Source organism: Polyodon spathula, chromosome 2 (assembly GCF_017654505.1).
Source record: "Polyodon spathula isolate WHYD16114869_AA chromosome 2, ASM1765450v1, whole genome shotgun sequence".
Taxonomy (NCBI): Eukaryota; Metazoa; Chordata; class Actinopteri; order Acipenseriformes; family Polyodontidae; genus Polyodon; species Polyodon spathula.
In genome coordinates, this window is record NC_054535.1 from 29,169,318 (window position 1) to 29,196,299 (window position 26,982).

Sequence of the window (26,982 nt, forward strand, 5' to 3'; positions counted from 1 at the left end):
GGCAATTATGGCTAGAATAAATAAACATAACACTGTCTACATTCATTTTTGCTGACAGTATATGCCAGAAGAGGTGCGTCACGTTCAATTCTGTAAGCTCTAATGACAAATAGATGGTGAATTTCTTTATTTACTTCTTTAATTATATATTTTGTATGTTTCTTTGTGGGAAAAACACCTACAGATGCTATATTTGCTTGAATATTCCAGAAATAAGGAAACTAATTAAAAAAAAAATGCATCTAAATTCTATACACCTGATTATTGCTGAAGTACTACAGTGTAGACAACAAAAATGTCTGTCAGTCTCCTTTTTAAAGGTAACATACTCTATGAAAAAATTTTTATATATATATATATATACTATATATATATTATATATATATATATATATATATATATATATATTGAAAAATTTTTTCAAAAAAGGTTGGTCAGTGAAAGGCAGACACCCCTGTTTGCCTTACTTTTAGGCTACTATATGCCAATATTTGTTTGCAGCACCCTACATACATTACAATATTAATAGTAACCAACCATAACCAACAAAAATAATATCAAGAAACTAATAATGACATTTGTGTACCTATTGTTGCAAGGGTAAAGATTAACCACAGAAACAGGTACTCCTAAATTCAGCATTTATTTTTCCTATATTAAATACCTCTTTAGTGGGCAAGCATACATACTGGGGCTGTGGGTAAATGTGCCAGGCTGGTGTATATGCATGCTTTACCCTTTATTTTAGAAATGGAGCTGACAAAATGAAGGCCTCATTAGTTTGCATAACTAGTGAAGAGGCTGTGTGGTCCAGTGGTTAAAGAAACAAGCCTGTAACCAGGAGGTCCCCAGTTCAAATCCAAGCTCAGCCATTGACTCATTGTGTGACCCTAAGCAAGTCACTTGTACTCCATCTATTGGGTGAGATGTTGTTGTAAGTGACTCTGCAGCTAATGCAAAGTCTTATAAACCACTTTGCGGTGGTGTTCCAATGTGAAAAATGCTTTATAAAGATTATAATTATAACAAGGTCTTTAGGTCTAGTCTTTGACAGGTCCACAGTGTAGGGTAGGTGTTGTGGACAGGGGTGCAGACTCTGTACTACAGGGTGGCTACATGGCTTTGTGAATTACACCTCATTGTGGGGCAGTGCATCGGCCATGTGCTTTAGAAGCTCTTCTCTCTGCCAGCACCCATCGTGAACAATTACTAACCACACAGTGGTGTAAATCTCTATCTTTGTGGATACAATTATTATTATGTATGAACCAACACATGATTTCCTGTGGAATTCAGGCAGCATATAAATCATATGAAGTATAACTTTATTCAGCAAAAATTCGTCATGGACAGGCTGTTATTTTAATGTGTGAGGAATACGAATGATATTCCACGTCACAATATTCTGTGGTTTCTTAGGACAAGTCAAGTTCTCTTCTTCTTCTCCTCGCGTTCGTATTATTAGTAGTCACAGCAGTCGTAGTAGTAATACTGAAGTGTTTATTATATTTATTCATTGGTCCTTTACTTTTATTAACAGAGCACAGAAAGCACAACCAGTGATCCGCTTTCCCTACACTGGCCAGCAAGCATGACAGTAAATGTGTCAATGCAATGGCAGTAGTGTGGTGACATGTGCTGTTCATGTGATATGTGCCCTACTGCCGACAACATTTCAGATTCAAACCCAGTCCTTCAGAGCTACAAATCCAGTCCGTTAACACCTCACCAGCCACCAGCCAGCAGTCCCTAAAGGTGCCTGTTACATCAACGGTCTATTGTGGTCTGCCAAAACCAGAGGTAGTGAGGGGAATCATAAACAAATTCCACATGGTTATGATTAAAAGAAAATTTGAAAAAAAAAAAAAAAACTTGCAGAACCTACCACTAATTTACGAGAAAGTATTGATTTTACGAATTAGCATTTTGTAATCAAGACAGCTACATGGTGGGCAGAGGCTTTGAGACATTTCGACATAATGACAATAATTTGATTCAACAAAGCCAGTTGATGTATTTATTGTTAGATTACGGAAATTATAAGTAAACCTGAGTCAAATCCAGCCTTTGGTCAAAAACTGTATCCAGTTTGTTACTATTACTTTATACAAGGATTCATCTATCTCTTTCTTAAAGTCCCCGATAGAATACAATAACTCAAACTGTTGCAGTTGAGGCAGTCTGGTGAATACAACACTATTAATTTTCAGCCATCAGGTTTCAATTACCGTATTTTAAGTACCCAGTAAGTCAAGCCATGTTGAAATGCATGGCCAGTAGTGGCTCTCAGTTTTACCACATTCTTACGTGGAGCCAAGCTATATTACTTTATTATTGCACAGATCTGCATGGGCTTGGGATAACAATTCACTTGTGTTAGAACTGGTTCCATATAAAACAAGCCACAATTAGCTTTAGTTAGGAAAGTATGCTCTACTAACATTTGGCCAATACTCAAAGTCCACAAGGTTGCAGATCATTAGGAGTGCTTTTGGGGGATTTTTATTTTAATTTGATTTGGTTTCTGGTGTTTTTGTTTCAGAATATGTGTATTAATGGTGATACAGAAAAATGTGTAACTCACACAAGTAATTAAAGGGTTGATTTACATTATTTTTTATGTATAAAATAAAGCTCAATATTCATGAAACTGCTTCATGATGAAAATCAAATACTGTCTAAAACAATTTAATCAACATTGTGCAATACTGATTTTAGGTACTGTACAAAATATAAGTGGCTAAAGCAAAGTGGCTATTTCTCCAAAACATTGTAAGTGTTGTATGTTCAGAGTAATAACAGACCCAGTAAAGTTACCAAACCAGAAAAAAAAACACCCAGTCATTTGAGGCTGGTTCTTGTGAGTAGTCTTGAGTTGTTTCTTATTTGTTTTAGAATTGTAAATAATTTTTTCCAAATCAGACAAACATAATGCTAATGACGATTTGGAGTAAATACCTGTAGCTTTGAGAATCTAGCCCAGATAGAGCTGATTATCACAGTTTTAGTTGTGCAATGTGCTGAGGTACTATGCAAATATTATTTTAATTATACTGTAAATATATGATTCTGACCTTTTTTTTTACTGTCTTCAAGTAAGAAGAACAATAACGAGGCTAACTCTTTTTTTATCTGTTATAAAAAGGGGCAAAAAGAAAGAAACTAGTTCATTTTAATTACTAATAAAACCTCACCAGGAAGTTAACATTTTTTTGTTGTATTTCCATACATTTAATAGAATGGCTTTCAACCAGACAACAACAACAACAACAACAACAAATAATAATAATAATAATAATAATAATAATAATAATAATAATAATAATAATAATAATAATAATAAATTTTTTTTTTTTTTTTTTTAATGAAATATGATAAATGAATAAAAAATGAATTCAACAAAACTTAAGTTGTCTATGTGTATAACCCGACACACTTAACAGATATAGTTGGGCTGTGTGACTTGTCTTTTATCAGTGTTCCCTACTGATGGAAAATTGTAACAAGGGGACCAGGTTTATGTGGACCTGGTCCAAATAGGACCGCAAAGGGTTAATCCGTTCTTTGGGATTCAGTTATATATATATATATATATATATATATATATATATATATATATATATATATATATATATATATATATATATATTTCTGTTGTCTTTTCTGTGTACAGCACAAGCCCGACATTTACTGTAATCCATTATTTGCAGAAAAGAGCCAATTGCTCACCTTCCAAAACTTCACATTCCTTATTTAGCCTTTACAAGGCTTCATTTGTCAAACTGCCAGCACAGTGCTGATGTTACAACCGATAGTGCATTTACACAATCAGGATGAGCTGTAGCGAAGCAACAGGTCTGAGAGCACTAAGATACAAAAAAGCGTGACAGTCTCCCTGCTCCACGGGACAAGTAAATTATTAAGTGGCACTTACACAACCGAAACACTGTTGAGAATAACCCTGTTAAATCTGTTAGCCCGCTGAATGCTCCGCAAGTCTGGTTTGTTAAAAACTGTCTTGAATAACTGTGTAACAGTGCGAGCAGCGTTGTTCAGTTTGTTTATTTTTAGAACGGTGTCTCCCCCTCCGCCCATGTTGTTTTATATTTGCATTATGATTTATTTATTGTATTTATGTATTTGTATATATGATGGCGTAGCCGTGAATTTTGTTTTGTTATTGTTTTGAAAATGTATTTATTGTAAATGGCGGCGGGTCTGTATGTTTTGTTTTTGTATTTTAAGTTGCAGTGTGGATGGGAAGCCCATCCACGTTAATAATTAAACCTTGTGCAGAAGGTGGCCATCTCCCGAATTAATGAGTGATTCATTTGTTGCTAATCGGGAGTGAGGAGAGATTAATTTAACAGCTAAAACATATAGGAACAGTGAAGGCTATTGCCCAGCCTGACCTATTTGTGTTTGTTATTTGTTTTGTGCTCTGTCAGCAAGTGTTTATTTTTGTTTAAATATTTTATTTTATTTTTATTATTAAAAATAAACGGCGCATCACGCGTCTTTTGCAACTGCAGTCCCTGTGTGCTTCCTCATTCTGGCCTGACGTCACTGCTCAGCCTGTCACACCCTGTTAAATATGTTAGTCGGCTGAACGCTCCGCTGGTTTCTTAAATCTTTGTCAACGTCATCACCAGTTTCTGATTTACTGGTGGCTCCACTGAACACATACAGCAGTAGTTTTTTCAATTAATTAAACTGCTTGAAAGGGTGACGAACAATTATGTCATTATTGCAGGTGAGGTACTTGTCTCCTGGGATGTCCACCAATATTTGTTTTCGTATGATTCCTCAAATATATATTTGGGTTGGACAAATTAATAATCAACACTTGCCACAACACTGTCAATAAGGTTTAGAGTCGCCATAGACAGTTAGAAACATTGAATAGTCTGCAAAGTGTTTAAGGTGTTATGGTAGGGATATGTGACCATTTCTTAATGATGACCTCTAATTCCTTCAGGGAAAATGGGATTGGATATATGCATCACAGTGTATTCTCTGAAATCACCCAGTCAGGACATCACTTTTGAGACTGTTACTTGTGAACTATCAGTTATTTGTGCAGTCTTGGATACGGAAGCACACACCAACCAAATCATCTTAATGAAATTTAGTCATCATGATTAAAACTGACAACATTGTGTTTTCGCTATTGCCTTCATCAGTGTAACGTTTTACCTTTTTTTTTTTATTGAGTGAATTATTGATGTTAAGGCTGTTTCCAAAATAAATGAATCACTAATGTGACCCAATTTACACAAAAGTGTGTTCTACATATCACTATTTTTGTCCATCCCTGTTGTAAAGATTACTAGAAATAATCAAGGTTTAACATCCCAAGGTCCAGGATATTATTACTGAGCGTAATTATTAATAACAGCACAGCAGATCACAATGATAACGGCAACCAAATACAATAACAGGATTTACTGGAGATTAAGCATTTTAACTGCAATTAAAATATTAATCTTCTGGGGCACTGGGTTAACACTGTCTGGGTGAAGGTGTTGTTCAGCTTTGTTTCATTTTAATAATAATAATAATAATAATAATAATAATATAATAATAATAATAATAATAATAATAATAATAATAATATAAATTTGTGTTATTACCCTGACGTGGATTTTTGATTAGGTCATTCTAAAAAGCTTGTTCCTTTTTTGTTGCTCAATAGCTGAAGAATGAAAAAAATACCAGTGTTTTTCTTTATTGAAGCATAAAAAAAATAACAAACCACTCAGAAAGGTGAGTCTTTCAGTGTATTTGGGAAAGTAAAAAAAAAAAAAAAAAAAAAAATATATATATATATATATATATATATATATATATATATATATATATATATATATATATATATATATATATATATCATATATATGTATCAAAATTTAGAGATTTTTTTTTTCGTGCTCATTGTAAAATAAATTTTCTTGGGGTTTTCACTATCCATTAAATTATGAAACCAATATGCAATTTACAAGAGTTTTACAGATAACAGCATACATTAGTTGCATGGTGATGAAAGGAATGTGGACCATTGTGTTCTGTATGTACTGTAACAGAGTTAAGCTCACCAGCCTCCTGTTTATAAACGACATTGTATGAGGATACACGTGGGGAATAAAGACAAGCATTACTCTCTTGTAGAGCATCCTGTACCACTTGAGAGAGAAAGCAGTTTGTTTCACAGAGTTTTGTGTCACATCCAACAAAATCCAAATGTGATTTACACCCCTTGCAGCGTGAGGGTAAATAATAGCCACCTTAATCAAATACAACCCTAACAACTGACAGTCTTTATGTACTCAACGTTTTTCCTTTAAAGTTTTCTTTTTCTTCTGATTAAAATGTATTATTATTTTAATGTTACTACGTCTCCTCTGAACAACAATAAGAATTCCTACATGGGTTCACTCATTCTAGAAGTGTTCTGCAGAATTCTATAATACCATTCAGAACCATTCAAGAATGGGGCTGATTCTCAATTAGAAAGCCACAAAATGAACTATAACCTGTTAACAAAATGTCTTTTGACAGAATTCATTGTTGTTTAATGATCTAAGTGAGCCACTAAGTTCAATTCAATATACACTGAAACCTTAGCAACTGCTTTATATCCAGAGGTTAAAGATTAAAAATAGATTTTTCAAAGCTGAGAATTGTACAGACGCAAATAAACAAGCTGCTGTCTGCCTCCATAATGTATTATCAGGGGTGTGCAACTCATATCGCCCGACGCCCGGGACAACAAGATTTGTGTGAGGGACAACAACTTCTGCTTTAATACTTTGCCTGTTAGACAAATAGTTTGTATTCATTTATTTTTTCTATGTTCGGTCTGTTGCTAGACAAACACTCTGGGTATATTTCTAGACAGCCACGCAAGTTTCTGAAAACTGATTGCAGAAGTCTAGCACCTACATATAAATATTTAAAAAATTTTGAAATGTCCCACCCCTATCACGTTGTTACGTTTTTTTCTCCCGTAAATTAGCAAATAAGTGATACCACTTTCTTAAGACATGAACCTTTAAATGCAGCAATCTAGTAAAGTTACAAAAAAAATTAAATCCAACATAGTCGCTAAGGTATTAGCGGATTAGAAAAAGTCGTGTTGTGTATGTTTTAAAAATAAATTGAAGTTTACTGTTTAGAATCATTTCAAGACAAACTTCGATTTTAGTGTTGCCAACCTAGCTTGTCATTTGCCATGTTTACATATTTTTTAGATTATATTAAAAAAAGTACTTTTTGTATTATATTTGAACAGAAGTGATATTTTAGCATAATCTATCGATTTGTATAACTATTAAAACATGAAGATTGACAAATATGTTTCTAATGATATAAACGAAGTGCTTATATATGAGATTATCTGTACAATATGTTATTTTTAAAAAAAAAAATTACAAAATGTAAATCTCACGGCAATGTGTTTATGTATTAATTATTTTATGTGTTTATTTTTCCTAGTAGTGCAGGGAAAGAATCTTGACCACCCCCCCCAAAAAAAGGGGTATAAAACCAGGATCACCCTGCTGCAGCAGTTCAACCAACAGTGGGTAAAAGACTTTCCCTAGCTTAAGGCAGGAAACAGGGGAACTGATGGCAAGCAAGACTGCATCTTTAACAGGGAGGCAGAAGTTAAAACGTGAAAATATATTAAACACAGTGCTTAAAAACGGCATGCAATGTGCAGAGAGGGATACATCCACAAACGTCAGCCAGACCATCCTGCTACCATACAGGCAAGCAGCACATTCTAAGGAAGATGCTACCAGGCAGTTCAAAATAATTTAATTTGGGAAAAAAAAAGTTGTCCATTATAATTTTGTTCATGCAAAAGTATTGAACTGCACAAGCATTATGTAAGAAAGGAAGGAAAAAGAGATTTCTACATATTCAACAATACATTTGAGCAAAATTGTTTATTTTGTTTGTCTGCACCCACATTTTTTAACTTAGTTGCACAAGTTAGAGCCCTGCCTACACCAGGTTTCAAGACTCAGATGAAAAATGTTGGTAAGTGTCTGTTTTATAACTACCTATGCTTAATATAAAAAATGCTTTGATTGAGCATTTGTTACGTTTTTGTTGTTGTGGATGTTTTGTTTTATTATTGCTGTCTTACGTATTGGACACTATTATATGAAATCCCGCTAATAATTATTGGTCATAGCTTATTGGTGGATCACGGAGCCCGTTGAGATCCACCAAAATGGATCACAGTGTTTGGTGTATTGGCCACCACTACTGTAAAATGTTTTTTTTTTTTTTTTTTTAAAAGTATATAGTAGAAAAAAATTAAAAAAAAACATATTTTGTCTTTGCCGAATTTGATGGAGCCTACTGTAAATATTGAGTGCATTTAGGTAGAAAAACAGTAAAAAATGCAGAGAAACTTGACAGGTTATATACAAGTCTTAAACATCTGATGTTCGGCAAAATGTTAGGCTACAGATGTAACCCTGGTTCCCTGAAAGAAAAGATGATCAACAACAATACTTTTGGGATATGCCTGCCACAGGTCAGGTATTCACTGAGCATTTTATATCAAAGCTGCCGATAGGCCCCTCCGTGGAGTGACATCCTCGGCCTGCCTCACCAAGGTAATAAATAGTCACTGCACGGAGATGTGTCTTCTTTGCATCGAACCCGTGAATGCGAATTATATGACCTTGCAAGGTTTGTTGGTCATCTTCCCTTTCAGGGAACCAGGATTACATCTGTAACCTAACGTTCCATTTCAATTTGAGGGTGACCAACAACCATACTTTTGGGAAAGTATACCAAAGCCGTCGCAAGGGAGTATGAGTGGAAAGCATATGAGGGATGGCTCACAAGTGTTGGTGGTGTGAGTGTGCAACCTCAAGGACCCTTTTATCTAATGAAGGCATCGAACGATCTACCAGATTAAGTCGGTAAAACCTGGAGAATGTATGTGGAGTAGCCCAGCTAGCCGCAGTACAAATATCAGTCAATGAGGCACCTCTAAAGAGGGCCCATGACGTAGCCACACCTCTGGTAGAGTTTGGAGCCACCCTCCCAGGTGGGGGTAGGACGGCATTAGTATATGCAGTCAAGACTGTGTCCACAATCCAATGGGCAGCCACTGCTTAGAGAGGGCTTGACCTCAGGTCCTTTCACCATGACAGACGAAGAGCTGGTAAGAATGACGAAGAGTCTTGCTCTATCCACATAACCCCTCAATGCCCGAACAGTACAGAGGGAATTCAATCTCCTATCCGTCTCCTCCGCAAAGGGAGGGGGATGGAAAGCCTCTAGTTCCACTGACTGATTCAAGTAAAAAGCTGTAATCACCTTGTGGAGAAAAGCAGGGTTCGTGCGCAAGGATACCATTTCCATTTTCCCAAATACGTATACAGGAACCATGCACTGACAGTGCCTGTAGCTCATTGACCTGCTGAGCGGACATGATAGCTACCAGAAAGGCTGTCCATAGAAAGATATTTCAACTCTATGGAATGTATACGCTCAAACGGGGCCTTAGTGTGAGCTTCCAATACCACATCTAGACTCCATTCGGAGAGGACGTCCTTTCTAGAAGGACGTAACCCCTGAGCATCCTTTAGAAAATGGGTCGCTAGTATATGAGCACCCGAGGATACTGAGTCAATGGGGACATGTCATGCAGATATGGCTAATAGGTACACTTTTAATGTAGAGGGGGATTTACCCGCCTCTAACAGATCCTGCAGCAACTGTCAAATAATTAACCTCTGGCCATGCACCAATTTTATAAATACTTCCACTTGTAGGCATGCAACACCTGTGGAAGAAGCCCTAGCATTCTACAGTGTATTAAAGACTGAATCTGAGAGCCCTAAGGCAGACAGACTGTCTGGCTCTGGGTGCCAGAGAGTGCCTTTCGTCTAACTGAGGAGATCCGTAGCGGAATCTCCCAAGGCTGGCCCTGCAGCAACTGGCAGAGGCTCAAAAAACAGATTCTCCTGGGCCATCCCTGAGCCACCAGGAGAGCTGTCGCCTTGTCTTTCCTGACCCTCTCGAGGAAGACAGAGAACAGCAGTAACGGCGGGGAAGCATACAAAAGCAACTTGGGCCACTTGTTTGCTAGGGCATCGACGCCTAGTGGACCTACACAGCTGCGGAGGGAGAATCACAGAGGCAACGGGTCATCTGTGCTGTGGAAAAGACATCGACTTCCCCAAAGCGTTACCAAATTCGCTGCACCACTTGAGAGTGCAGTCGCCATTCTGACGGGTGAGGACCCACCCTCGAGAGGAGGTCAGCTGCCCAGTTCACCACTCCCAGGAGATGAATATTCCAGAGGGACAGGAAGTGCCTCTGTGCCCAGGTCAACAGCCGAAAGGCTTTGCCATATTGTCCGTGCTGATAAAGACATGTCTGTCCTGGAGCACAGGGAGGAAATGTTGAAGCACGAGATGGACTGCTCTCAGCTCTAGCGCTTTTGTGTGCAGCGATGCCCAGCGGCCCGCACACCCCCTTAAGGCTGAGCTCTGGGGCACGAAGTCAGCGCTAGATCACCAAGGCGTCTAGGATGTAGGGTACAGAGACACCGAAGTACCAATGTACTGAGACTCTGAGGTACAGAGGACTCAAGGGCACAGAAGGCGTTGAGGCCGAGACACTGGGACGTCGAAGCACCAAGCAGCAATTACCAATGGCATCCAGCACCAGGGTACTGAGCTATGTGTCTAGTCTGTGGCTAAGGAATCACACAACCGAAGCAGCGCGTCGCCAATAACGGTGTGGTGCCTACACACAGTACAGTGCGTGCAGACACACAACCGGTGCAGCATGTAGCTTACAGCAGAGTGGAACACTGTATAATAATGTCTGGTAGAGTGCAGGCATAGCCGGTGCAGCGTGTAGCTTGCAGTGGGATGGCACAGTCAGATATGGAAAAAAGAAGACAGACAGAGAGAGAAAGAAAGAAAAAAATACTTTTTTTATACCTTCACATCACTTTTATGGATGAGTGGTTTGAATGTGCGTGGGGTCTAGTCAACAGTAGGACCAGGTAATACCAGGCCTAATGGAGGAAGCACATGGTTGCTCTTTTTTTTTCTAAACTGCAATGCAGTAACACACACAGGCACTCAACAGCGGGTGAAGCAGAGCTGGGTCTCGCTGGATGATAGTATCTCTCTCTGATTCTATTTTTTCTTTTTTCAAAAGCTGCTCGAGGCAGAGAAAAAGAAAACACAGGCAGCAAGCTGCAAGGTTAGTGAAAGCAGACTACAATCGCCAGGCGATGTAAGCTGTTGGAAATATATATAGCATATTTTAAAACGGAGCGCCGATGCGCAGCGTTAGCTCAGCTTCAGCTGAGTCCTAATTTTGGGAAAGTGGAAAGCTGACTTCCAGCAATAATTTTCCAGGGAACTACAGTAAACTGGAAGAGGTTAGTTTACCTACCTTACTTACTTTGTTGTGAGAAGCAAAAGACTATTTATTACCTCAGTGAGGCGGGAACGAGGACGTCACTCCATGGAGGTGCCTATCGGGAGCTTTGATATAAAATGCTCAGTGAATACATGACCTGTGGCAGGCATATGCAACAAACTAAAACGCCTGTACATCAGGATCTGGATTCATCTTATAGAGAATGAGTGGAAAAAAAACAAAAAACAGGCAGAAGCTATTTTTATATTTGAATAACTCCAAGTATTGCTTATTATAGTTTTTCTCTTAGTATGTTACTTAAATTTACTAGCAAATGTGTTCCAAACTGCACTGAAAGGAACATTTCCTTATAGTCTGTTTTAAATTTGTTGCAGTGAAGAGGGGTCACAGGGAACCTTTTTTGTATTTTGAAGAATTTAGAACCAGTCAAGCTACAGACTAGATCTGCCCCTGTTAATCACTAATTGATCAATTTTGTTCACTGTTAAATAAAACCAAAATCCTAAAAATTATATTCTATTTTTTTGTGTTTGTTTTGTAAGACCGGGAAGAAGAAGGACAAGTAGATTTTTCTAGCATTTTCTAGCAAGAAGTTTTTTTCAAAAATTGCACACCCCTGATTATATAGAAAAATAAAGTTTCAAGGGAAAAGTCTGCAATGCTGCCATATTAAGAAAAAAAAAAGTCTCAGAAGGTGTACCTGTTGACATTAATTTCTGCGTTAAGGCTTTTAATCTGTTGGTGTCTGCAGTACTGTATAGACAGCATAGAGACTCATGGCTTCACACAAACTCCTCTGCTGGTAGCAGTATTTTGTTATAGAGATCCCAGGGGCCTCAATTTTAAAGTGTCGCTAACATGATTAAATCATGACCAGAATCTTCACAGTGTCACAAGAAATCTATGGGTATCTAAAGCATTGACACAGAAGTGTCTCTTTTCAAATGTACAAAAAAAATAATAAAACCCTGTTCTGTGAGAAGCTGTACTGCTTTGTGCGAATAGAAAAGGTTCAGAAGGTAAAATGCATTTAAGGTTGTGGCAAAGTAATTTGCAGTGCGCAGGTGTAGATGTGATGCAATGCTTAAACAGATGTGTGACAGAGAAAGAATTAATCTTGGTTATAAATCCCCCTCCCGACCTGTGAGGGTGCTGTGTAAAGGGAACAGTGTACTCCGGACTGGATGGTTTGACAGTTCATTCCAGGGTCTTAAAAGCACTCACTTTGGACTTCTGACTGTGTCTGTGTTCTGTGTGTGTGTATTTACAGTAATAATTATTTCGGGACTGAACCCTGTGGGGTTTTAGTGAGCAGTACACATAGCTGTGTATTGCCAGTTATTATTTACAGTTGTCAAGTGGCTTTGGATTATAAATAAAACATCACTGCACCGTGAACATTGTTGTTTGTCATTACTTGAGCACCGCATCACCTCTACACCTGTGCACTGCAATCCACTTTGCCAGAAGATGACAGACAACAAAGTTCACGGTCCAAACAATCCTTTATTTGTTTTTACAATCCTGGCCATTTGGCAACCGTAAATAATAATCCCTGTCAATACACAACAATTTGTACTGCACAGTGAAACCTCAGGGTTCAGTCCCGAAACACAGTATAAACACACACAGAACACAAACAAGATTACAAGTCCAGAGTGAGTGCTAACGTGAAAGTGGTGAAATACAATTTATTAATGAACAGTAGTGCAGTGCTGTCCGGGCTGGTGCTGACCTTTAGCGACAGCTCCCGGTATGTGTTAGCCATTTAACAAGAACAAACAAGTACAATTAGACCGACAAAACAAACAAAACACTAAACACTCACGGTTAGTTTACTGTCCTTAAGCGGTTCTCTCACAACCATAACAAAGGAGAAGTTCGCACGACCACATCCCCTTTTGTACCTTCTGACATGCCCCCCTTGGTTAGCAAGTGCAATCGCTTTTCGTCCAAACCACAATTGCCACATTGTCTGCCGTCTGGGGAGATGACTTGGTTTACTGTAGCTCCACTTCCTTTCTAGATGGCCGACTTCCACCTTTCCCTGGAATTAATTGCCAGACTATCCAGTCTGGGGCATACTGTTCCCTTTATACAGCGCCCTCACAGGTCAGGAGGGAGATTTATAACCAAGAATCATTCTTTCTCTGCAACAAAGGTGTATTGCCCTTTATGGTTTAAAATATTTTTAAGAAGGTTGTAAAGCCCTTATTGCCAATTGAAACTCCTGCAGTTACCAGGATAAACTTATAGATATATATTTATAACATATAGACCATTATATTTTCAACTTTGACTCATGAAGTACTAACTGTGGTGGGACCACAGTAAGGGTGGATATGTAAAAAGTTGTATAAATGAATCCTGTTTTAAATACCATTATACACAACTGTAACAATTACTATATTCACACAATTACTGTTTTGAGATTCAGCTTTTATTAGGGATACCCTAAATCCTTTGTTTAGAAAAATACAGGGTATTAATGCTTATGACGGAATAGCCATCTGCCATGTGAGTGCGTGCATTCACGGCTGAGCGACAGGCAGGAGATTGAGATGGAGTTTGAAGTTGATATGCCCCGCAGGCGAACAGGATTTATTTACATATCAGCACACTGAAAAGCTCCTGTGACATTACCAGAAATGGTAGCACATGGAGCATGTACAACACAGTGTACGAAAACATTGGTGGGATCTACAATCTCTGAACTAATCTTCTCTGTTCAATAATAAACTAATGTTGCTGAAGAGGTTGATCATTGCGGATAAACAGTTCGGGCGGATATGTGATGGGAGGATACACGACCAATTACTCTGTGTGTGTGTGTGTGTGTGTGTGTGTGTGTGTGTATATATATATATTATAGAGAGAGAGAGAGAGAGAGAGAGATGCAGTAGTGTGCAAATTTATTAGACCACCCCATTGCTTCTGTTATTTTTATTTATTGTGCGTATAAAAGCAAAACACTGTCACTGAAAATCTTGGAAAATTGTCAAAATAGGCAAATTAACGACTGTCTCATTTAATTGATGACTTTCATAGGCCACACATGCAATTAATGTGAAATAATAAGAGAAAGGGAACATGGTCACAATGGTAAAATGCACAGATTTTGTATATGTTGTTTAAGATGCCTAATAAAAGCACAAAGTGGGCTCACATTTTCACATGAGTGCCTATTGTTTCTAAATCACTTATTACTGAAATTTTCACCAAAAGTTTTCATGCTGGTAGGTATATAAAGGATATAAATGACAAATCTTCAGGTGTTCTAACAAATGTGTACACTACTGTATATATTAGCATATCAACAGTTAAACAAAGAAGTTATTTACAAACCACTAACCAAGATCATGCAACAGTCTCTTGACACAGGGGTGGTACTGACAGACTGGAAAATTGCAAACGTAATACCGATCCACAAAAAGGGAAACAAAACTGAACCAGGTAACTACAGACCAGTAAGCCTGACTTCTATTATATGGAAACTATAATAAGATCCAAAATGGAAAATTACCTATATGGTAACAGTATCCTGGGAGACAGTCAACATGGTTTTAGGAAAGGGAGATCGTGTCTAACTAACCTGCTTGATTTTTTTGAGGATGCAACATCGATAATGGATAATTGGAAAGCATATGACATGGTTTATTTAGATTTCCAGAAAGCTTTTGACAAAGTCCCGCATAAAAGATTAATTCTCAAACTGAACGCAGTAGGGATTCAAGGAAAAACATGTACATGGATTAGGGAGTGGTTAACATGTAGAAAACAGAAAGTACTGATTAGAGGAGAAACTTCAGAATGGAGTGTAACCAGTGGAGTACCACAGGGATCAGTATTAGGTCCTCTGCTATTCCTAATCTACATTAATGATTTAGATTCTGGTATAGTAAGCAAACTTGTTAAATTTGCAGACGACACAAAAATAGGAGGAGTGGCAAACGCTGTTGCAGCAGCAAAGGTCATTCAAAATGATCTAGACAAGATTCAGAACTGGGCAGACACATGGCAAATGACATTTAATAGAGAAAAGTGTGAGGTACTGCACCCAGGAAATAAAAATGTGCAGTATAAATATCATATGGGAGATACTGAAATTGGAGAAGGGATCTATGAAAAAGACCTAGGAGTTTTTGTTGACTCAGAAATGTCTTCATCTAGACAATGTGGGGAAGCTATAAAAAAGGCCAACAAGATGCCCTGATACATTGTGAAAAGTGTTGAATTTAAATCAAGGGAAGTAACGTTAAAACTGTACAATGCATTAGTAAGACCTTGTCTTGAATATTGTGTTAAGATCTGGTCACCTCGCTATAAAAGATATTGCTGCTCTAGAAAGAGTGCAAAGAAGAGCGACCTGAATTATTCCGGGTTTAAAAGGCATGTCATATACAGACAGGCTAAAAGAATTGAATCTGTTCAGTCTTGAACAAGGAAGACTACGCGGCGACCTAATTCAAGCATTCAGAATTCTAAAAGGTATTGACAATGTCGACCCAAGGGACTTTTTCGACCTGAAAAAAGAAACAAGGACCAGGGGTCACAAATGGAAATTACACAAAGGGGCATTCAGAACAGAAAATAGGAGGCACTTTTTTACACAGAGAATCGTGAGGGTCTGGAATCAACTCCCCAGTAATGTTGTTGAAGCTAACACCCTGGGATCCTTCAAGAAGCTGCTTGATGAGATTCTGGGATCAATAAGCTACTAACAACCAAACGAGCAAGATGGGCCAAATGGCCTCCACTCGTTTGTAAACTTTCTTATGTTCTTATGTGCGGGTGGCTAATTCACCATTACTTAGAACTGTCTTAAGACTTTGTGTTGACATTCTTTAGTGTACAAAGTGTCTTATATTGGTCAGGACCTCTTTTATGAAAAGCATTTATAAAATGATGTACATACATATATATATATATATATATATATATATATAATATATATATATATATATATATATATATATATATATATATATAAAAATTTACACTAAAATTTACACAGTGTCCAGAACTATTGATAAGAGTGACTCTCTCTCTCTGCTTCAGAGCAGCGAGAGTCTCTCTGGGAGGACATCTGTCTCTTACTCTGTCTCTAGCTTAATGGACTTGATAAGATATACTTCTTATATGATCCTATATGTGTATTCACTGTCTCTGTCATTGTCTCTAATGTGATGGACTCGTTTCTAGTTCTGGAGGCTCGGTGGTTGGGCTTAGGCTGTTCAACACAAAGCCCACAATAATGCTGTTTTTGAATACATGTTGATTCAACACTGGGATGTTCACTCACACTCGGATAAATTATGCAGGCTTAATTTGGCATTGTGATGTTTATGCAAAGAGAATAGGACCTCTTGTGCATATGAAACCACATGCTCCCAGACTAAAAGATGTAAGGCACTGACCAATAGGTTACTTAAAAGAAACCCAAACAGTGAACCCAGAGTTTTCCTTTACTTTGATGTCTTTGAAACAAAGGTCACATTCTCACCTGTGTGAAATCAAGCATAATGCGCAGATTTCAATAATGATACTCATTGAAAACAGTATAATCAAAAATATTTTTTTAGATGTTTTTTTCTTACAAGATCTGTTGGTGAGGAATAAATATAATGAAAACAAATTCAAACATATATATATATATATATATATATATATATATATATATATATATATATATATATATATATATATATAATAATAATAATAATAATAATAATAATAATAATAATAATAATAATAATAAAACCACAGGCAAGGTAAATGTCTAAAACTAACATAAAGAGATACAAATTATATATCAGAAATAAAATAATGTTTTTCCAAGATTTTATTTGTATTTTTGTAAGAATATCTGTACACGCACACACACATACACACACATATTCAAAGCTATAGTGGTTAAACTGAACACTGTTATATGAGGATTAGGTTAAATGTCAGCAAAACTTGAAAAGAAAATGTACAAAATGAAATTTACTGGTTGCATAAGTACTCAGCCCCTTAACACTAGAACTACCGGGCGTACATACATACCTAGAACTACCGCAGCGGTCTTTTTTTACATTATATTTAACATTATGCATATATATTATATATATATGCATATAAAACTACTGCAGCGTCGCACACTACAAAACTGTTCTGTGTTAAATGTAGTCAAAACAGCGTGTTTATTTTAACATACCAAACATAGTGCTTATCGTTAATTCCGATTTCCTCACTTGTATTTTCTCATAATTTCTTTGTAAATCAGACGTTTTGATGTTACTGTTTGTTTTCCTTCAGGATACTGTCTGTGACGCAGTTTTGGCAGCCTGCTTGTTACACATGAGGGAAACCTGTTACCACACGAGCACTGACAACAAGACTTGGGGGTGGTGTTGGACGGGGACTTATGATTGCAAATGTAAATGGGCTATAAAACATTGGTTTTAGAAGCTCAGTGGCAACTTTTGACATGCAGCGGGAGCTTACGACACTCTGTGAAGCAATAGAGAATAGAGACCGAGATTTGTTTGTTTGACTGTTTTATTTTGTTATTTATTTTGTTTGAGTGTTTTCTGTTTACCCTATTAGGTAACTCTACTAGCTTTGCACCGTAGGATGGGAAAATTACTCCAGTTCTGATAAGTTTGTTGGGGATCGTTGATGGACTGCAATCTTCAATCTCGCCATAAATTTTTGATTGGATTCAAGTCAGGACTTTGACTGGGCCACTCAAGAACATTAATATTCTTCTTATTCAACCACTCCAGTGTGGCTTTGGCTTTGTGCTTCGGGTCATTGTCCTGCTGAAATGTGAATTTCCTCCCCAGTTTCGTAGTCCTGGCTGACTCATCCTCAGGGATTTGATTGTACTTTGCACCATCCATTCTCCCCTCTATCCTGACAAGCTTCCCAATCCCTGCTGAAAAGAAGCATCCCCATAACATGATGCTGCCACCACCATGCTTGACAGCTGGGATGGTGTTGATCGGGTGATGTGCAGTGTTATAGGCATATATATATATATATATATATATATATATATATATATATATATATATATATATATATATATATATATATAGACTGAAGTAAAAGCTTTATAGCAAATCAGACCCAATATTCAGTTTTTGCAGGACAGCAATGTACTATATTGGCTACAATATTTCTACACCATCGAACTTTGAAACATTCATTTTTCAGTTGAGCTGAAAATTGTGGATTTGAAGTCCATGAAACAAGTAGACAAGTGGTCCTTTTTCTATTTGTGGACCATCAGTGTCAGTCTGAATTAGACATTGGGATAAACAACTCAAAGTGTTATATCAGAGATATATTCCACAATACCTTTAAGCACAAAAAAACCTATGCAATACTATCCTTTAGACGAAAACATAATTGCCTTCATGGCTCACTGTCAATAACTGTGTTTCTGATGTTTCATTCAATACATAACCTGCTTCTTCAAAGAGGTCCTAGAATGTCCTTCATAACAATTAAATATGCTTTATCAAACAGAATAAAGGATACGAAATACAGACCATGCAATATTGTTTCCAGTATAACTTCATTTGTAATGTTTTCCAGAAATGTAGCTAGCCAGAACTTAAAAGAACTGTGTTCGTCACAAGGCGTGACAGGGTTTTAATAAATTAAATTCTGGTATGGGTATGAAATATCACAGTGTTCTACTGTGTTTTAAAAGGTCACCAGGACCTGAACAATGTAAATAAATTAGTTAACACCCATACAAAGTTTACTGAAGAACCTGCCAGTTGACGTTGGTTACAGGAATGTATAGAGAAATAAAGTGCTGTGTGGGTATGTGTGGAACATGTCGATGGCTATTCTCGAACACATGGCCTTTCTACCTACCCTCTGGTAAGCCAATGAAGATGACCAAACTGAGAGGCACTGTTTTGTTTAGACATTTCCCAGTTGCCAAACATATTCCACTGACAAAGCCATGTATCTATTTGTTTTACAAGGGTCAGCGTCTTATCTTCCCCAAGACCCCCATATGTGGGTGTTGATCGAGGATTTATTACTTGAATAAAGCTGCTTGCTTGTAATGTCTAGGATGTGATGGGGAAGGAAATTCATGCCTGAACTCAGCTCTAAATTAATTCAAGGCTGTCTATGTAAATTGGAAATGGCTAATAAGTACATTATATGTTTCCATTCAGCAGAAGATATTTTTTTACTCTTACCAAGAGAAATTATGTGTAGTTAAAGGTATTGCATATAACAAAGGTATACCTTTTATCAAAAGAGATGTTTCTACTGCTGTAATGTTGTTTACGTATACCTTACTGAAAATTACATTTAAAAATGTTGCCAACTTCAGTTTTTGGCACATCACTACCTCTTTGGTAGCCAAGTTCTTTAAAGATGATTTAGAGCTCAATCAGGACAAACACAAAAATATTACCCAGGCTTTAATTTCCAAATGCCCATCAAGACAGAAAACCAAAGATGCTCAGCAAGGAGAGAGGTTTGAAATGTCTCCTAATAAATATATATTTTTATGTAGGGACAGGTTATAGATTCCAGTAAAATGCAAAAGCCTCTGATCTTTATTGCTTGAAACAAGGCAGAGCCTGGTACTGGCTCCACCTGGTCTCTCCAGCTCGCTGAAGGAGAAGGCAGCTCCATATGTCTCTGTGAGTGGCTGGACTGAGCTGCTGAGAAGGCCGGTGCTGATGTTTGACTACCCAGATCCAACAAACATTATTAATGAGCTGCTTTAGCCCTCAGTCACAGAAAGGGAAAGTGCCAATGCTCTTAACAGTTTTCATTTTAGCTTTTATTTTTTGTGTAAATATGATGATTTTTTTGTCTTGTGTCTCTTTAACATTGCTGTTTAATTGGCAATGTGAATTCTGTATTTTATTTACAGCTGCTCAACCTATTAAATAGAGGCAAACAAAGTTACAGTGTCAGCATTTTCACAAATAAGTCCTTCCCATATGGCAGTTTTGAGCGCGCTGCGGCAGCCAAAACAAATGTACCTGTGGAAAGCTAAGTCCACAAGGAATCTTTTTAAAATTACAAGTCCAGTTTCAAATCTAGATTTGTACATTTTGGGGTCTATTCAACTGATTTAAACAAATAATAACTGGTGAACCAATGAAATGAAAATCAAACATCTGACAGTGCATGTGAGACTTAATAGAGCATTTCTGTCTGCTTAAATCAACTGAATAGATCACGTTGGGCCCTATTTAGAAAATATGTGTGCAGCCACTGTCGCTCTGGCAAAAATGACAGCGTAGCGAACTGCCGCCGTATCGCACGAAAATGTGATTTAGAAGTCGGGTCTCATGCATGGGCTAACGCACATCAAATACCCAATCATGCACCCAGGCAATCAAAGCACAGTAGGGGGAGTAAGGTTACAACCAATAAGGATGCAACATTCCCTGTGCTTCTGCGATAGTGAACGCATGGCATTGTGAAACCCAAAAAAAGAAGACAAAAGCGCAAAACAAATTACAAACGTCCGTTTGTAACGTTTTAGCAGCCTGGAAGTGGAGAGTAAACACTTACAAAATAAATAAAATGTAATCTATAACGCTTTGTCTGACCTGCCTGGCACTTGAAGCATCTGCAACCTCCACCACTGGGGCTTCAAGTTCAGCATCTGCTTCCCTCAAACCCTGTAATCTTTCCTCTAAGTTCAACATCACATCCATTATGGAGAGCTATGCTATGTAAAACACAACCAGCCAGGATGATATTGTTAACCTTCTGAGGAGTGTACTGTAGTGTTCCCCCCCAGAGATCCAAATATCAGAATCGCATTTTGAGGATTCCAAATGTTCGCTCAACTACAGTACGAGCACAATTAAAGGTACAGTTATACTTCTGTTCGGCAGGGGTGGTGGGGTTGGGCAGCAGTGTCAGTAGCCACTGCTTCAGTGGATACCCTTTGTCCCCTATCGACCAGCCTCTCAGACTATCATCCCACTGAAATGCAGCTGCCACCTGTGAATTAGCGAGGATAAACAAGTCAGGAGTGGAGCCAGGATGGTTTGCATACACATTTGTGATGTAGTTGTTGGCATCACACATCATAAGATTTATGTGGAGGTGCCTATTCTGTGTTGGTGTGCGTAGCTGCAGATGTGCACAGTCGATGGCTCCCAGGACACCAGGAAACCCCTTTGTATAGTGTTGCAGCTCATGAGAGACAGGGAAATGGATGAATTCTTGTGCTCGCTTTACTAAAAATGCAAGTACATCTCGCAGTGCACAGCCAACTGGCTCATGTCTGTAGTATAGTGTAAAGCTATAAATGTGAAAAAACTCTGCAAACATTTTTAGCACAAAATCAAATTCCATTAACAATACATACTTTGTATATGGCAACAGGTAGCCAACATTTCTGGAGCAAAATAGGTTTTGTGGGTGTGATTCGCCAAATATTTTGTTCACAAATATTTATGGCTTTACAGTAATCCACAGTGCGTTGGAATGAGCCAATGGCATAAAATGTTAGTGCAGCAGGTACCCTTAGTGCTACAGGCAAACTCTCTGCATGTTTCCTTCAAGGTCAGCCTGAAGCAGTTGGCAGATGTCAGTGATTGTTTATGTATTGAGGAAAAATGTCTCCATACATTGTGTGTCAGACAGGCTCAGAAAAGACAGATGACTTCTAAATTTGGGGACGTCTCTTCCTCCTCCTGCTCTCTCTTTGTCTGGCCACGTAGAACTCCAGTGCACACACTTCTTTTATTTCTCTTTTTTCTCTCTCTCTCTTTTCTTTACCTGCTTCCCTGGTAGTTTCAGTGCTATTTATAGTCGACCAGGTAATTTGCCCACAGTTCAGACCTGGCTTTCCCATGTCAGTTGAAAGACAAACACTAACAAAGTTGCTGGTTTGCTAAATTGCTTCATTTTTATATAAATGACGCCACTCAGCCCATGTCCAGCACTAATGCTGACTTGCCAGGTGGACACTAAAACACGGTTAGTTTGCCCATATGTGCGCCTGATTCTGGTGCGCTAACTGTCCACAAAAGTATTTTGCGATTGTCTTAGGGGTTTGTGAACATTGCTAAAAAGGGCCTGTTGCAACTTGTCATGGGGTTTCACTTTCAAAAGAACAGCAGTTTTTTAGTACCAGTATAGTATTTTTCTAACAGTATCAGAAGTCATTAAAAGATCGGATATAAATAAGGTTGTTGTGATTATCGTTTACTACAGTATTAATGATATTGTATTGCTACGACACTACTATAAATTTTAAAATACCATAGAATACGATAAAATCTAACCATTTGATAATCGCGATAATGGGGAATGATCTAGTCACTTTGTCACTAATAGCACCCTGTTGAATCTAAAAAGTTATGTGTTGAAACAGGCTTAAACATCATTTAATCTGTGGTGTTATTAGTACGCAACCGGAAGGAAAGGATTTTATGCAGCAAGATTAAAAATAAGGGAAGTCGGAGATTGAAAATAAGGGAAGTCGGAGATTGAAAATATGGGAAGGGGAGGGTTAACCTGCAGTGGGAAGTTTGTGTTTGTTGGAAGTTACAGTATCCCTGAGGAAACACTTCCATTTACACAGTTCACACAGGATACAGCAACTGGATCCGCACCAAAATTAAAAAGACGGTGATCCCAAGTTTTGGATTATTTGGTGAAAAAAAAGAAAACAAAAAAAATTAAGAAAGAAAAAAGAAAAAGTTATGGATGGTATCTTTATATTGGCCTGTGAAAAACATTAAGAAATATACAAAAAAAAGTTGGTCAAATAATATTCTAACTAAATACATAAGATAGTTTAAAATGCTTTAAAACTAAATGAGTTCTAACTGTTAACTTTACTGTATAGTAAATTATTTAAAACCAGTTGCGCCTTACCAAAATAAAGATGTTTTATATTCAAATTAAAATATATTTTATACTGCCACTTGTAATGTTAAAAATTATGTAAACTCATTTAAATATAATATCCCAGATAACACAAATTTTAACAATTGTAGAATAAAAATGGTTCTATAATCCAAAACTGTAATTTTTATATCGTGGCAACCCTAGATATAAAGTCCAGAGAAGTTATAAATGAGGTTTAACTGATTGGTGTTTATTATGTTAACTACAACTGACTTAATACTTAGTTAACAGGTATTAAAAGGCCTAATTAGTTTTAATATTGGCATATTACAAAAGCTAAGGTTCTAATGTTTGAAAGCCATCTTGTATTCACAATCGTGACCTACATGGGTATTCAAATGAAACATGTTGGGCAGCTTATTATTATTATTATTATTATTATGCAGATGCCTTTATCCAAAGCTAATTGTAAACTCCCCTTATATGTATGCAACTATGTCATTGCTTTTCCACCCTCATTTGTCCTGAACTTTTGTCAACCCAAATGCTTCCTTAAGTAGACACTACAATTGAAAAGGAGAAGGCAAGGTCTGGATTGTAAGACACACCTTCTAATTATTGCTCAGAAGGGTAAACTGGAAAATACGTGGTCACGCACCAAGACCAAAATTTCTGAATAGTTCCTTAGACTTTTGAAAAAGCATCTTCATGGTAAAACGTTCAAGCCAAATGAAGTAGTGCATGTCCTGGCTTATCTGTGGGGTGCATAGCTATGATGCACCTGAATTGATAGGAAATACAGTGTAATAACGACAATATTACGTTTGCAGTATTTACAGTGAATGACAAGTCTCTGAAAGGCTTATTTTGTAAGTGATTTGTGCAGGTATGAAGTAGACTTGAGATTTTTTTAATACTAAATAGGCAAACAGGGTCACTGATCTCTGATAATAATATCTCCAACAACACTCTATTCTCAGTAGTCGCTGCATTTTCTTTTTAAATCTCTCATCAGGAATAAATGCTGTAAGCTGCTAAAATTATGATTCTTATTAAAAGAAAAACATAGACTATTTTATACAAGTGTCATACAACAAACAGTATTGCCTTTGTGTGAGAAAATGAATGTGGAACCCATTTATGCATTTATTTTTTAAATTGGAGACCTGCTGTTTGTGGCATGAAGTTTTACATCTCTATACCTTCCATGACACTGGCAATTTTCTTTCAGCATAAAACTAGTAAGAAATCTGGTTGCAGGGAAGAGCATTCACTTAAAGTTCTGAGTACTTTATATTGTTGCAATAATTTGATTGTGTATCTTACAGTAAAATAAGGAATGAGGCACTGTAACATAAGTCCTGCTGATCATAAGAACTCAGCTTACAAAAACACACTCACCATTAAAAAAACGTGTTTTAGAGCATAAGAAATACATCCATATAAATCATCTTCATCTAAAATAAGAGGCAGGACTACATTTTGTTTATTTGTTTGTTTGTTTTAATATTATCTTTTTATGTTATAACTAACTTGTGTGTAATTGAATATAAACAGAATAAAATTAATGAGAGTAAACAAATGATATACCACACAAAGCACTTTTATTACTAACGCTGAAGAGGATGAGGCTTATAGTTGTGTTACTGTTTGTTTTTCATAAAGCAAGAGCAGAGCAGAATCCAATACCGCTATAAAGAGAGGAGCTTCATCAAGAATGCAATCAGGCCTTCCCTTGTTTTTTGCGCTGGCAAAACTTTTGAATTAAAACTAGAAAAAAAAAAAAAAAAAAAAAACAGTTTAAACAACCTGCAGCCTGCAGCAGTTTTTCAAGCTCTGTTCCACATGAACACAAGGCACCAGTAACTGTACTTGAACTTCTGCACCCATTTTTCTCCAGGTATTCACCCACAAGCCAATGTATATATGGTTCTGGCTTGAAAACAGACTGGTATCTTCTCCAGTTTTTCATAGGTGTGATGCTCACTCCAACAATGAGGGTAGTCAGTGTGCTGCAGGAGGTCCCAACACAAGGTTCCATGGTAAAGCACCACAAGAGACCATTAAACAGGGGTCGATTTGGGAGAATAGTTTAAGACCACTGGGTGGTTTAAACTGGTTTTATTTTAATTACCTGGCTATGGCTATTGAACAATAAAATAACTCAAAGAATATTCAAACATATACAGTAAATACTTTGTGTGAAATCTGTTATGAGTGAAAAATATGCAAATTCACAACCCATAAATAAAACCATTACAACACTGACATTGTATTTGTTTTTTGAGACTGCATCTACTAGTAATACTAAAAAAAAACTGCAAACAAATACAATTCTTTGACATTTAAAAAGTTTTTCTCCATGTCTTCAATGACTATAGTTATAGAAGAATGTGTTCAACATGTAGAAGATTGTTGTACAGATCCTTTAGTTTACTATGCCAATATTGCTAGGTATTGCAATCTCCACCTAGGCTGTCTCATGAGAAGTTAGAATACAAAGTATACATTATGAACAAAGACAGGTTGTTATAAAAAAAAATTAAAATGCTAGCAAAACTAATTGAACATCCTTACTTATGCAACATACAGTATAATATTAAAACTTCAGGAAAATGACCTTTAAAATACCACATGCCACATTAGTCCACACCACAATTAAATATTTCTAACAAAAACAAAATTAGGAACAAAATTAGGAACAAAGACACCATTACAGACCTTTCTCAGTACTGTGCTAAAATTATACCAGAGACGATATAGTTTTTTTCAAATCAATGGTATGAAAAACAAATACATGTTTCCTTTTCTGGATTGTGACAACTCCAACTTTACAAGCAGCTGACCTAAAAGGAACTGGGTACACTAACAATGCCTACAGCGGTTCCTTCATAGTTTCTAAATTGTGTGACCGATAGAGCTGATCGATATGGAATGGTCTTTACCACTTGATATATATGTATTAAGAATCATAGTGTGATCCTTCGAATGTGCATGTCTTGACTTTCTGTATAAAGCTTGACTGAAAAGAACAGGACGAGCAAACATTCCCTCCATATGGATGCTCCTTAGTCTGATCTCACATGCTACAACATTTAAAGCTGTGAGAACTCAAGAGAAAAACATGTCCTGCTTGAGACTTTGGGGGGTACGTTTGGTTTTCTTTGGCTAGAGCAGCACATACAAAAGAGTAGCTTCAGCCTAATTAGCCAAAGTATTTTTGTGGCTTGTTTGCATACTTGAAATGTGTGATCTGAATTAAAATATGGCTCAGTATTTGTTCCTAATAAAAGTTAACCTTGCCCTCTTCCCTCTCATACGAAAGTAATTTAGTTTAAAAAACGTACATTTTTGGCCTGCACCTCTTGGTGGGTGTTTTCAGCTTTTCAGAACCAGTAATTGCTTCCATACAAGATTAAAGTTTTCAGAAGACGTTTGCATGCATTTTATGATCATTTATGACATTTACATTACTTCTTTCAAAATGAGAAAGTGTTTAGGCCTACAGGCAGTTTACATGTTGTTTTACTTTTCAAATATGTATTCGTTCTAATTAAATTAGTATGAAACAATAAATAAATCAGCATCTGTGATTTAACTTTAGATTTTGAGGGATTTCGAACCTGCCCATTCTTCAATGCCAAATAGCCCAAGGGGCCCCCAATGTATTCCCTTGTAGAGCCTCATGACTTGTGGCTTTATACA

General features: G+C 37.1%; 1 protein-coding gene across 4 annotated transcripts in view; it reads right to left on the reverse strand.

Moving 5' to 3' along the window:
- LOC121295031 (zinc finger protein basonuclin-2-like) overlaps nucleotides 1-26,982 on the reverse strand; it is a 309,188-nt gene that overhangs the window by 213,529 nt on the left and 68,677 nt on the right. The gene's annotated exons all lie outside the window — the stretch shown is intronic.